Source organism: Equus przewalskii, chromosome 5, assembly GCF_037783145.1.
Source record: "Equus przewalskii isolate Varuska chromosome 5, EquPr2, whole genome shotgun sequence".
NCBI classification, from domain to species: domain Eukaryota; kingdom Metazoa; phylum Chordata; class Mammalia; order Perissodactyla; family Equidae; genus Equus; species Equus przewalskii.
The window spans coordinates 74,346,261-74,358,835 of record NC_091835.1 but is presented as its reverse complement, the minus strand read 5'-3'; the positions used below and the strand labels follow the sequence as shown (position 1 = coordinate 74,358,835).

General features: G+C 37.2%; 1 protein-coding gene across 1 annotated transcript in view; it reads left to right on the top strand.

The window, feature by feature from the left end:
• Window positions 1-12,575, top strand: part of LOC139083404 (olfactory receptor 6C2-like) — a 152,761-nt gene that overhangs the window by 49,669 nt on the left and 90,517 nt on the right. The gene's annotated exons all lie outside the window — the stretch shown is intronic.

Here is a 12,575-nt window from a genome sequence, read left to right as displayed (position 1 = left end):
TTAATTTTTTTTTTTTAAGGATTCTGAGTCTGTTATTTTCTCAGAAGGAGCACAAGGGAGCTCCCAGGGGCGGCAGAGAATTTGCCAATTTCCCTTTGTCTTGGGTCATTTCTGGGGCCTGGCAAGGAAAGCCGTGACCTGCAGCCCCCTCCCTTTCTGTACAATGACTTGCTATCTGGGAAGTGGCCTCAGGAAGTCACCAGCCCAGGGACAATATGTGCTCCTCAGGTCTCTGACGATCCCCCAAAGAGGGAGCAGGGAGTGTACAGGCCTGAATGTCCCATGTGGTTTCATGAAAAGAGCTCAGACTTGCAGCAAAATGTGGAAGCAACACTGTAGAAATAATTATGGGATTATATTCCCATAGAAATCTTTTCTTGACTCATTCTTCATTCCTTGCTGGCCTTCTCCAACATTTCTGCCCCTTCAGCAGCAACAATCCTAAAGCATAGCTATCCAAGGACTAAATTCTGTTGCTCATCAACATCCCAGCCATGCAGCAGATGGGTCAGAGAGAGGCTGAGATGGGGCTGGAAGCTTCCCTCTTGTGCTATGGCCCATGGTTTCCCCCAGGAATCTAAGGTTCTGAAGTTTCAGGTCACATAAGAGGCTTCTGAGCAGGTCCATCCAATGAAAAGGAATATTTGCTTTATAGTCTTTTACTCTGGGGATCAATTCTGGGAAAAAACTAAATGGTGCTCAGGGGGACCTGTGCTCTGAATTCACTAACGAGTTTAGGCTATGGTTGCTTTGGCCACAAGTTGTAAGCAGGACAATTCGTGAAAAATCTCTGGAGAAAATGACAAAATAGTCACCTAAGAACTTGCTCCTAAATGAGTATTTGTGTCACTGTGAGTTGTTAGTTTTGTAGTTGGTGATTGTCAATACACGTTTTTGAGAGCTGATTGGAAGGTATCAAAGACAACTTTGTTGATCCTTACAATTTTGGCTGGTCCCACCACATCTATAGATGTCCAGTCTGTTCAGCAATTTTAATTTGGTTTGAAATTTTGTTGCTAAAATATTATGTTCAGGTGTGGCTTTGCATATGGGTACCTCTGCATGATGTGAACGTGTGAACGTTTGCTGCTATATCAGAAGTGAAGACTTAGATTCCAGCACTAGTTCTGTTACTAACCCTGAGAACTTAGACAATTCTTTCCCTTTCCTGAGTCTTAGTTTTTCAGTTTCTAACAGCACTTTATAGCTCTTAAGGGCATGCTGTAAATTAGATGTCTTTCCATTTGTTTTAATTTCAGTGTTTTTGAGCTGCAGGAGGCTTCCCTATACTTATCATGTTGTAGAATATTGTGAAGAGGTTTCTGCTCACCTTTTCTATACTCTTCATGACGCCGTCTGAAATTTCAGTCTCTTTTTTGCCTGCTCACCTTGAAGCTGGGTCTAACCCTCTTGGGAACAAATGAAAATAACCTCAGGGGAGGCACAGGAATTCATCAATGAGTTTCTTTAGGTGCAAAAGAACACCTTGTTGTCTTTGCCCCAGGAAGATGGCCTCAGGGATCTCGTTTTTATGGGGCCAGCTAGATGTCTTTGTGACTCATATAGAAAGAAGCCACAGGAGCCCAGGCACAAGTAACTCATCAAACCTTGGGTGGCGTCATGCCTTGAGTAGTTTCCTCACACACATGAGCTGATCAGTACTCAGCTGACTCAGGGGGCTCCTCTGCAGACCTAGGGAACTCATGCAACTCTCTGTCTCTGGTACTCTTCCTCGCCAACTCTAGTAATTGTTTGTTGTTAATATATAGAAATATAATTGATTTTTCTTTTCTTTTGCTGGAGTACTTTTTTGCCAAACCCTAATTTATTTTTGTTTTAGATTTAATAGACAAAATTTACTTTGTAAATTGTTGTAAAAGTTTCTAAACACTTATTCTCAGTTCTGTGTTCCACAAAAAAGTCTAGGATTCTACTTTAAAAAAAGTTATTTTATTGAAGTCATATTGGCTTATAACATTGTGTAAGTTTCAGGTGTATATTATTATATGTCATTTTCTGTATATACTGCATCATGTTCACCACCAATAGTCTAGTTTTTATCTGTCACCAGACATATGTGCCCCTTTACCCCTTTTGCCCTCCCCCCACTCCTTTCCCCTCCGGTAACCACCAATCTGTTCTCCTTACCCATGTGTTCGTTTATCTTCCACATGAGTCAAATTATATGGTGTTTGTGTTTCTCTGTCTGGCTTATTTTGCTTATAATAATATCCTCAAGGACCATCCATGTTGTCGCAAATGGCGGAATCTTGTCTTAGAAATACAGGTGATTTGTATACATTTACTTCTATTCTGTGATCTTATTAAATTCATGTATTAGTCCTAGTAGATTTTTGTAGCATCTTTGAAATTTTCTGTGTTGATGATCATGTATACTCGAATACAGACAGTTTTATTTCTTCCTTTGCAATATTTTTTTTTCATGCTTTATTTCACTGGCTAGGACCTTTATTACAATGTTGAATATGAGTGGTGATAATGGACATCCTTATCTTCTTCCCAAACTTAGGTGAAAGACATTCAGTTTTTCCCACTAAGGTTGATATTAGTTATTGGTTTTTTATGGATATCCTTTATTTGGTTGAAAAATTTACCTTATTTCTAATTTGCTAGGAGTTTTTAAAAAAATCATGAATGCATGTAGAATTTCTAAAAATGCATTTTCTGTACTTAAGATAATTATATATTTTAAGTTTTTCTCTTGATATAGTGATTACATTGATGGATTATTTTTAATTTCATTCTAAAATTAATGAGTTAATTGATCCTTCTAGCAAGTTAGCAAACTTTTAATTTAATTTAATTTAAAAATCTTTATTGAGGTATAATTGACATGAAAAATTGTACATATTTAATATATACATCTTGACAAGTTTTGGCATATGCATTGATGGATATTTTGAATGTTAAGTTAACCTTATATTTCTGGCCAGTGGTTGTGACATATTGTCTTTTTAAAAAATATATTGCTGGATTTTATTTGATAATATTTTATTCAGGACTTTTGCATCCAGGTCCATGAAGGATATTGGTCTGTAGTTTTCTTTTCCTGAAGTGTATTTATTTGTTTTGGCGTGAGGGTGATGCTGGTCTTGAATGAGTTGGAAAATGTTTCCTTCTCTTCTAATTTTCTGGAAGAATTAATGGAGAATTGGTATTATTTATTCCTTAAATGTCTGGTAAAAGATGCCAGTAAAGACAATTAGGCCAGGAGTTTTCTTTTTGGAGGTTTTTAACTACAAATTCTATTTCTTTTTCTTTTTTTTTGTGAGGAAGATTGGCCCTGAGCTAACATCTGTTGCTGATCTTCCTCTTTTTGCTTGAGGAAGATTGTCACTGAGATAAGATCTGTGCCAATCTTCCTCTGTTTTATGTGGGATGTTGCCGCAGCATGGCTTGATGAGCAAGGATAGACCCACGCCCAGGATCTGAACCTGTGAACCCTGGGCCCCCAAAGTGGAGTTCATGAGCTTAATCACTACACCACTGGGCTGGCCCCACAAGTTCTATTTATTTAATGGTTATCAGAATCTTCAGAATATGTATCCTTTCTTGAATGAGCTTCAGCAATTTGTATCTTTCAAGTAATTTGTTTGTTTCACTCAAATTATAGTATTTATTGGCACAAAGTTGTTCATAATAGTTATTATCCTTTTAATGCCTACAGAATCTTCAGTGATGTTTCCTCCTTCATTTCTGATATTAATAATTTGTGCTTTTTCTCTTTTTCTTTCCTGGCCAGTCTGGCTGGAGGTTTATCAATTTTATTGGTCTTTTCAGCATCAGTTTTTGGGTTTCTTCATTTTCTCTGTCATTTCTCTGTTTTCAATTTTATTGATTCTACTTTTGTTTGCCTTATATACTTCTTACTTTGAGTCTATTTTTGCTGTTGTTTTTCTAGTTTATTAATCAACAAGCTAGATTATTGATTTGAGACCCTTGTTTTCTGACATAAGCGTTTAATGCAGTACATTTCCCTGTAAGTACTGCTTTAGCTCTGAGCCATAAACTTTTATATATTGTGCTTTCATTTTCATTCAAATCAAAATGTTTTGTAATTTTACTTGTAACTTCGTCTTTTAGCATGGATTATTTATTTATTAATTTTATTAAGGCGACATTGGTTTAGAATATTGCATAGGTTTCAGGTGTACAACATTATAATTTGACATCTGCATATATTGTAGAGTGCTCACCACCAAAAGTGTAGTTTCCATTCATCATCATATAATTGCCCTCCCCTCACCTCCTTTCCTCTTTGGTAACCACCAATCTGTTTTCTGCTTCTGTAAGTTTGTTTGGTTTTTGTTTTTGTTGTTATATTCCTCATGTGAGTGAAATCATATAGTATTTGTCTTTTTCCTTCTGACTTGTTTCATTTAGGATAATACCCTCAATGTGCATCCCATGTTGTTGCAAATGGCAAGATTTCATCTTTTTTTTGTTTTTACACCTGAGCAATATTCCATTGTATATATATATATCCCATATCTTCTTTTTTTTCAAATGATTATGAGACTTTTATTTTCTTCCTTATAGTTTGCTTTCTCCCAATTTTTTAAACACTAAGCATGTGATTACCTTCTATTATCATAAAAAGTAAATGACATAAAAATATCATGGTATCAACAATCAAAACAATATGTCAGCCTTGCAAGTGAGTATAAATCTTCAGAAACACGACTACTTATTCTTTAGGATTTACCCAGATAAATAAAACAATCTTTTTTATTTGCTACATGTAACCTCTGGGTAATTTCAAGGGTGGCCTTTTATTAATCTTTCTTTCTTTCTTTCTTTCTTCTTTTCAGTTTCTGTAGAGTCTGCACCATGTTCGTCACCAATAGTCTAATTTTTGTCTGTCACCATATGTATGTGCCCCTTTACCCCTTTGGCCCACTCCCCAACCCCCTTCCCCTCTGGTAACCACTAGTCTGTTCTCTTTGTCCATGTATTTATCTTCCACATATGAGTGAAATCATGTGGTGTTTGTCTTTCTCTGACTGGCTTATTTCACTTAAAATAATAGCTTCAAGGTCCATTCATGTTTTTGCAAATGGGATGATTTTGTCTTTTTTTATGGCTGAGTAGTATTCCATTGTATATATATACACCACATCTTCTTTATCCATTCATCAGTTGACGGGCACTTGGGTTGCTTCTACATCTTGGCTGTTGTGAATGATGCTGCAGTGCAATGCAACATAGGCATGCATGAGTCTCTTTGAATTGTTGATTTCACGTTCTTTGAATAAATACCCAGCAGTGGGATAGCTGGGTCATACGATATTTATATTCCTAATTTTCTGATAATCTCCATACTCTTTTCCATAGTGGCTGCATCAGTTTGCATTCCTACCAGCAGTGTATGATGGTTCCCTTTTCTCCACAACCTTTCCAACATTTGTTATTTTTGGTCTTGGTAATTATAGCTATTCTGACAGGTGTAAGGTGATGTCTCATTGTAGTTTTAATTTGCATTTCATTAATAATTATTGATGTTAAACATCTTTTAATGTGTCTGTTGGCTCTGTATATCTTCTTTGGAAAAATGTCTGTTCATATCCTCTGCCCATTTTTTGATTGGGTTGTTTGTTTTTTTTAATTGTTCAGTTGTATGAGTTCTTCATATATTTTGGAAATTAACCCTTTGTTGGATATATGATTTGCAAATATTTTCTCCAAGTTAGTGGATTATCTTTTCATTTTGTTCCTGGTTTCCTTTGCCTTGAAGATGCTCTTTAGTCTGATGTAGTCCCATTTGTTGATTTTTTCTTTAGTTTCCCATGCTTGAGTAGACATGGTATTAGAAAAGATGCTGTCCTCCTAAGACCAACGTCAAACAATGTAACTGCCTATGTTTTCTTCTAAGAGTTTTATGGTTTCAGGTGTTAAATTCAGGTCTTTAATCCATTTTGGGTTAATTTTTGTGTGTGGCATAATATAATGGTCTACTTTCATTCTTTTGCATGTGGCTGTTCGGTTTTCCCAACACCATTTATTGAAGAGACTTTACTTTCTCCATTGTATGTTCTTGGTTTCTTTGTTGAAGATTAGCTGTCCACAGCTGTGTGGTTTCACTTCTGGGCTCTGAATTCTGTTCCGTTCATCTGTGTGTCTGTTTCTGTACCAGTACCATGCTGTTTAGATTGCTATAGCTTTGCAGTATATTTTGAAGTCAGGGATTATAATGCCTCCAGCTTTGTTCTTTTTTCTCAGGATTGCTTTAGCTATTCAAGATCTTTTGTTGTTCCACATAAATTTTAGGATTCTTTGTTCTATTTCTGTGAAGAATGTCATTGGGATTCTGGTTGGGATTGCATTGAGTCTGTAGATTGCTTTAGGTAATATGGACATTTTAACTATGTTTATTCTTCCAATCCATGTGCATGGAATATCTTTCCAATTCTTTATGTCATCTTTGCTTTCTTTCAATAATGTCTTATAGTTTTCAGGGTATAGGTCTTTCACCTCCTTGGTTAAATTTATTCCTAGATATTTTATTTTTTTGTTGCAACTGTAAATTGGATTGTATTCTTGACTTCCCTTTCTGTTAGTTTGTTTTTAGAGTACAGAAATGAAACTGATTTTTGTAAGTTAACTTTGTACCCTGCTACTTTGCTATATTGTTTACTATTTATAATAGTTTTCTGATGGATTCTTTAGGTTTTCTGTATGTAGAATCATGTCATCTGCAAACAGCAAGAGTTTCACTTCCTCCTTACCAGTTTGGTTACCTGTTATTTCTTTTACTTGCCTAATTGCACTGACCAAAACCTCCAGTACTATGTAGAATAAGAGTAGCAAGAGTGGGCACCCTTGTCTTCTTCCTGTTCTCAGAGGGATGTTTTTCCCCATTGAGTATGATGTTGGCTGTGGGTTTGTCACATATGGCCTTTATTATAATGAGGCACTTTCCTTGTATGCCAATTTTATTGAGAATTTTTATCATAAGTCGCTGTTGGATATTGTCAAATCCTGTCTCTGCATCTATTGAGATCATCATGTGACTTTTATTCCTCATTTTGTTAACGTGGTGTATCACATTGGTTGCTTTGTGGATATTGAACCATTCCTGTGTCCACTGCATAAATCCCAGTGTATCAGGGTGTATGATCCTTTTAAGGTATTGCTATATTTGGTTTGCCAATATTTTGTTGAAGATTTTTGCATCTATGTTCATCAGTGATATTGGCCTGTAATTTTCCTTCTTTGTGTTGTCCTTGACTGGCTTTGGGATCAGGGTCATGTTGGCTTCATAGAATGAGTTAGGGAGTGGTCCATCTTCTTCAGTTTTTTGGAATAGTTTGAGAAGGATAGGTATTTAATCTTCTTTGAATGTTTGGTAGAATTCTCCAGAGAAGCCATCTGGTCCTGGAATTTTGTTTTTTGGGAGGTTTTTGATTACTGTTTCAATCTCTTTACTTGTGATTGGTCTACTAAGATTCTCTATTTCTTCTTGATTCAGTTTTGGGAGGTTCATGAGTCTAAGAATTTATCCATTTCTTCTAGGTATCCAATTTATTGGCATATAGTTTTTCACAGTATTTTCTTATAATCTTTTGTATTTCTGTGGTATCTGTTGTAATTTCTTCTCTTTCATTTCTAATTTTATTTATTTGAGCCTTCTCTCTTATTTTCTTTGTGAGTCTGGCTGAGGATTTGTGAATTTTGTTTATCTTCTCAAGGAACCAACTCTTAGTTTCACTATCCTTTCTACTGTTTTTTTTTTTTTTGTTTCTATTTCATTTATTTCTGTCCTAATTTTTATTATTTCCTTCCTTCTGTTGACTTTTGGCTTTGTTTGTTCTTCTTTTTCTAGTTCTGTTAGGTGTAGTCTAAAATTACTTATTTAGGATTTTTCTTGTTTGTTGATGTGGGTCTATATTGCTATGAATTTCCCTCTTACAACTGCTTTTGCTACCCCCCATGAGTTGGTGCAATATATCTTCATTTACATTTGTCCCCAGATATTTTTTGATTTCTCCTTTGTTTTCTTCAATGATCCATTGATTGTCCAGTGGCATGTTGTTTAGTCTCCACATATTTGTGACTTTCCCAGTTTTTTTCTTGCAGTTGATTTCCAGTTTCATAGCACTGTGCCACAAAATATGCTTGATATGATTTCAATTTTCTTAAATTTATTGAGGATTGCTTTGTTTCCCAACATATGATCTATCTTTGAGAATGTTCCATGTGTACTTGAGAAGAATGCGTATTCAGTTGTTTTTAGATGGAATGTTCTATATGTATTTATTAAGTCTATCTGGTCTAACATTTCATTTAAGGCCACTGTTTCCTTGTTGACTTTCTGTCTGGATGATCTATCCATTGATGTAAGTGGAGTGTTGAGGTCCCCTACAGTTATTGTGTTGCTGTTAGTTTCTCCCTTTAGGACTGTTAACTGTTGCTTTATATACCTTTGTGCTCCTGTGTTAGCTGCAGTATATTCATAAGTGTTATGTCCTCTTGGTGGAAAGTCCTTCTTATCATTATATACTGCCCCTCTTTGTCTCTCCTTGTCTGTTTTGTTTTTTTTTTTGGTGAGGAAGATTTCACTGAGCTAACATCTGTTGCCAATCTTCCTCTTTTTGCTTGAGGAAGATTGTCACTGAGGTAACATCTGTGCCAACCTTCCTCTATCTTATGAGGGATGCTGTCATAGCATGGCTTGACAAGCGATGCTGGGTCTGTGCCCAGAATCTGAACCCACAAACCCTGGGCCACCAAAGTGGAGCACGCAAACTTAACCACTATGCCACTGGGCTGGCCCCTCTCATTGCCTATTTTATCTCAAAGTCTACTTTGTCTCATACAAGTATGCAACACCTGCTTTCTTTTGTTTGCCATTTGCTTGGAGTATCCTCTTCCATCCCTTAACTCTGAGCCTGTGTTTGTTTTAGAGCTGAGATGGGTTTCCTAGAGGCAGCATATTCTTGGGCCTTGTTTTTTAACCCATCATGCCACTCTGTGTCTTTTGATTTGAGAATTCAATCCATTTACACGTAGAGTGATTATCGACATATGAGGGCTTAATACTGCCATTTTATCTCTTGTTTTCTGGTTGTTCTATATTTCCCTTATTGCCCCATGTATTTATGACAGCCATTTCAATTTGGTGATTTTCTATGATGGTTTTCTCAGTTTTCTCTCTGTCTTTTTTTAAAGATTTTATTTTTTCCTTTTTCTCCCCAAAGCCCCCTGGTACATAGTTGCATATTTTTAGTTGTGCGTCCGTCTAGTTGTGTCATGTGGGATGCCACCTCAGCATGGCTTGATGAGAGGTGTCATGTCTGCACCCAGGATCCAAACTGGTGAACCCCTGGGCTGCTGCAGCAGAGCATGCGAACTTAACCACTCAGCCACGGGGCCGGCCCCAAGACAATGTCTTATATATTCACTTTCATCTTTACCATTTCTAGTGGTCTTCTGTTCTATGTGTAGATCCAAATTTCTGTGTGGAATCATGTTTCTTCTACCTGAAGGATTTCCTTTAACATTTCTTGTAGTATAGATATGTTGGCTATGTACTCCCTCAGCTTTTGTTTATTTTAAAAATTCTTTAATTTGCCTTAATTTTTAGAACATATTTTCATTAGGAATAGAATTCTGGGTCAGTACTTTCTCCTTTCAGTATTTTAAAGCTGCCAGCCCATTGTCTTCTTGCTGGCATAATTTCTTTTGAGAAAACTGCTGAAATTCTCACCTTTGTTCCTTTTTCTCTGAATGACTTCAACATATTCTCTTCATTTTGATTTTCAGCAGTTTGACTATGATGTATCTGTGTGTGTTATTTCTCCTAATATTCTGCTGTAGGTTCCCTGGGTCTCTTGGATCTTTTCTTTGTGGTCTTTCATTATAATTGGAAAATTATCTGGCATTATCACTTCAAATATTTCTTTCTCTCCATTCTGCTCTCTTCTTCTGGGACTCCTATTGCAGACATTTTTGAGTATATGATATTGTCCCATTGCTCTGAAATGCTCAGCTATTTTCCCTATGCTTTTTTCTCTTTGCACTTAATTTGGATGATTTCTGTTGTTGTTTCATCAGTTTCACTGATTCTTTCCTAAACTGTGTCCAGTAGGCTTATGAGCCCATTACAGAAATTCTTTGTTACTATCATTCTATTATATTTTTAAAATATGTCCTAGCATTCTATTAGTTTTTAAAAAACATTTTCTCCCTTTCAATTAAAGTTCCCTAACTTTTCATGCATGTTATCCTTTTTGTTCACTAGATCCTTAAACATAGTAATCATGATTATTTTATAGTCCCTATCTGATAATTCCAACATCTGCCTCATCTCTGAGTCTGATTCAAAACTATGTGTTCATAATGGGTTGTTTCTTCTTGCTTTTTTGAGTGTCTTGTAACTTTTGATTGCATATTGGACATCATGAGACAAACAGAGACTGAGGTAAATAGTATTTACACACAGAAATGGGCATATTTTTTTTCTGTAAGGCTAATAGTTGGTAGGTGGAGTCCACCTAGTCAAGGGTTGAACTGATTTAGTTTTTGTTGTTTCTATCAATAATTTCAGTTCACCTCAGTCTTCAAAATCCTTTAGCAGTGGGTTGGTATTATCTGGTGTGTAGTGTACTGGCATTGATCTGGAAAAATGACACAGTGGAGGGGAATGCAGTGACAGATGTGGTGCAGGCATTTGAAACATATGGGGGAATAAATGCCTACAAATATAGTAGATTTGACAGGTTACTGCTAGGTAGTATTGATGCCCTGAAAAGGGATAATGAGAGTCAAAGAGCTATTAGCAAGCAGTTAATGGCTGAAGTTGAGAGCCAGAAGGCCTACCTGTGATAGGTTACAAAGAAGCTGTTACCTCCTGTGGTGGAAGGACAGATATAGTTGAGTGGTGTGTTGATTTACTTGTTAGAGTCATAGAGCTCCGGAGACATTTGAATGCTTAGCCAAGGCAGGTTTGTTATGAAGCTCAGGACCCTTATGGGGGAAATATGGACACTGGAAATGTGAAAAAAGGACATCTGGATGGATGTGTCTGAGGGTTTTGACTTTGCAGCTCACTATAAATACTTTGAATCTGCAGAGGTGGCCCACTATTTCCTACTAAGAGCTAGCTGGAAGATGCTTTAGAAGTGTCTCCCCCACAAGGCACCAGATGCTTCCCTCAGGAGCTGTCTCCAACTTCTCTGCTAGATGCCAGGCTAATAACTAGGGTTAAAGCCAGTATAATCCAGTTGGGGACATGCTAGGCTTGATAAAGGAGGAAAGAACTTGTATACTAAAAGAATTGAAAGAGTTGGCTAGCTTGTGCTGGCAGAAGTCAGAAAAATGTTCCTAGGATTAAATTTTGATTGGGGTCCCAGGATGTACAACTGGCTGAGCAAGAATTTGTTGATTTGGGAACATGTTATCAGGACGTGGGATTTTACACCCTAGCAAGTACCCCACTTCATTGCTGGGGTGGCTCTTAAGGCCTGAAAAAGTGATGTCCAACACTCAGTGATGCGGAGATACCTAAGTTGTCATGGAAGATGGTAGAGGAAGGAATAAAGAGGCTGAGGTGGGCATGAGGAATGGAGATATGATGTAAGAGCATACAACACACTAGAAGATTTGTTTCACCAGAGGGATTACAGGACACATCATTCACCAAGGCCATGAGGAATGTGCTGCTGAGAGGGACGCCAATATCACTAAAAAGTTTAGTGGTGGCTCTCATTCACCAGGGATGATAATAGGACAGATGGCCAGGGAGCAAGGCTTGTTAGTATTCATGGAGATGATGGGGCCTGAAGTAGTAGGGGCCAGGTGGCTCCACTTGACTGCCAGAAGCAATTACCACACTGATTAGCAAGATCAGATGGGGCAACCAAGGCATTCCATCTGAGGAAGTTGTGGAGAGAGTTAATAAACCATGGCATCCTAAGGCCTCCCTAAATAGCATCTGTAACACTCCCAACCTCCTCAGGTTCATCTATAAATGTGTCCTTTAAAGTAAGGCACACTTTGCCACATACTAGCTTCTATAGGTTTTGATCATTGCCAACATGGTCTAAGATATCTCTTCACCTGAATTTTCCTTTAAATGGGCTCCAAATGATTCCTTGGTAACAGTTTTCATTCTGATTTCAGCCCTCAAATGAGAGTCAGAAATGTCCTTATGAACAATCAGGAGATCCCATGCTGTACTTTACAATAGGAAATATTATCTGTAGGAGATGCCAGAAAGAGGAGGCAGTCTGTAGGAGTTGTCAGAGGGAGAAGCTTGAGAAAGAAAATTGTTTAAAACCTATGAAAGTTTGTCTGAAGTAGAATTTTTTTGTGTGTCACATCAGGAATAATCTCTTCTGGGAAGTATCTAGGAATTTCTGACAAATGTGTTTACAACTTTTATTTATTTATTTTTGAGGAAGATTAGCCCTGAGCCAACTACTGCCAATCCTCCTCTTTTTGCTGAGGAAGACTGGCTTTGAGCTAACATCCATGCCCATCTTCCTCTACTTTTATGTATGGGACGCCTACCACAGCATGGCTTTTGCCAAGTAGGGCCATGTCCGTACCCGGGA